Source organism: Triticum aestivum, unplaced genomic scaffold (genome assembly GCF_018294505.1).
Source record: "Triticum aestivum cultivar Chinese Spring unplaced genomic scaffold, IWGSC CS RefSeq v2.1 scaffold174022, whole genome shotgun sequence".
Classification (NCBI taxonomy): Eukaryota; Viridiplantae; Streptophyta; class Magnoliopsida; order Poales; family Poaceae; genus Triticum; species Triticum aestivum.
Window position 1 is genome coordinate 1 of NW_025236599.1, and position 1,917 is coordinate 1,917.

At 41.3% G+C, this 1,917-nt stretch overlaps 1 long non-coding RNA gene across 1 annotated transcript; it reads left to right on the forward strand.

Moving 5' to 3' along the window:
• The first annotated feature begins 3 nt into the window (after nt 1-3).
• Nucleotides 4-1,039, forward strand: LOC123176451 (uncharacterized). The gene is made up of 3 exons (XR_006488527.1): nt 4-137; nt 422-509; nt 679-1,039. It is a non-coding gene; the product is annotated as an uncharacterized lncRNA (long non-coding RNA).
• The last annotated feature ends 878 nt before the right edge of the window (nt 1,040-1,917 follow it).

The following is a 1,917-nucleotide window of genomic DNA, read 5'->3' on the forward strand; positions in this document are numbered from 1 at the left end:
CATTAGTGGTGTTGCTGCTTCTGTTCAAATTATAGTATATTGATCAAATTAACCTTTTTAGGCAAGAAGAACACGGAGAAAAACAAGACATTGGTAGATGTTCTTGTTTGCTCAGACATCTCATAGGAAGGACGAAGGTACCAATTCCAGCTGATGGTCCCTCTCCACTTTGTGTTAGCTCATGCATGCTTCTTTATTGATCAATTGTTGTATGATCCATTCACAATTTTAGGATGGTGCATTCTTGATACAATTTCCCTTACTCAATCCATGCAGTCTATGGACTGAAAAAACAATTACTGCAGTTATTTTCAACTAGTTCTGTGTAGTTTCCAACATATTGCTTATAGTGTCTAGTTTGGTGCTTAATTCAGCTAGAAATGCTTTTTGGGAAGACTACTAACACATATTCACTCCACAGAATAGTTAGCGAGTCTCTGAAGCCGAAGTTCAACCTCTTTGTCAAGCAGGTGTCCGCCAGCATTGGGATGGCAGAGCCACACATTGATGTATGGATATTTTCTGGTTGCTTGCCCCGTTCTCAAACTAATAAAAAGGAAGTACATGCTAATCTTTTGTTTTGCTCATATGATATTGCTCATCTTTTGTTTTCTGTCTGATGCCTCCTGTATCTAGAGCAGAAATATTCTTAATTTAGTGTTTCTTGAACATGGCCAGGGCAATGGATAAAATCTACTCTGGATAGTTGACAGAGGGAGTACATGCTAAGTTGACTTTTTTCCTGCGGATTTGCTTATCGTGAAGATGCTTGCAAGGATGAAGAGGGAGCGGATCATTTGGAGAGATAGGATGCCACTGTTTGGTGTTTTTATGCATTTTGGTTTGCTTGTAACTATGTTTGCACTAGCTGGGAGTAAGTGACTTCAAGAAGTGTAGGTGTTTTAATTGAAGGCATGAAAAGCCATGACAATATGTATGCTCTTACAGGATATGCTCTAATGTTGCTGGTTTATTATAAATCTTGGATTAGTAATGATGTGTAATGTTGTTGGCTTATTGCAAATATGTGTTTGTTTTAGTTGGAATTGTATGCATAGAATGGAATTGGTGGATTTTATTTTTTAATTACTAATTAGTTAGTAGTAGCATGGGAAAACACCACACGTGCTACTACTACTCGTTAGTAGTAGCGTGGGTTTGCATCCGGGCTACTACTAACTTTTTAGTAGTAGCGTGGGAAAAAACCTGAGTCGCTACTACTATTTCATTACTAGTAGCGCGGGTTGCACCCGTGCTACTACTAAAATGTTAATAGTAACGTGGGTTTCACCCGCGCTACTACTAACTATTAGCTGTAGCGTGATACTAGTTGCGTCGGTACCCGCACTGCTAGTAGCCATTTTACCCGCGCTGCTAATAGCCTTTTTCCTAGTAGTGATAAGAGATCGAAAAAGACTCAAATAACTTTCATGGATAAAAACATAGATCTGATCATAAACTCAAAGTTCGTCGGATCCCAGCAAACACACCGCAAAAAGACATACATCATGTGGATCTCCAAGAGACCATTGTATTGATAATCAAGAGAGAGAGAGGAAGCCATCTAGCTACTAACTACGAACCCGTAGGTCTACAAATAACTACTCACTCATCATCAGAGAGGCACCAATGGACATGATGAACCCCTCTGAGATGGTGTGTAGATTGGATCTGGTGTTTCTGGACACTGTGGCGGCTGGAATTGATTTTCTTCGACTCCCCTAGGGTTTCTAGAATATTGGGCTATTTATAGAGCAAAGAGGCGGTGTGGGAGGCCAACGAGGAGGGCACAACCCACCGGGGCGCGCCTGGGCCCCCAAGCGTGCCCTAGTGGGTTATGATCCCCTCAGAGCTCCCCTCAGGTGCGTTCTTGGCCCACTGGATGTCTTCTGGACCAAAAAAATCCATAAAAAGTTT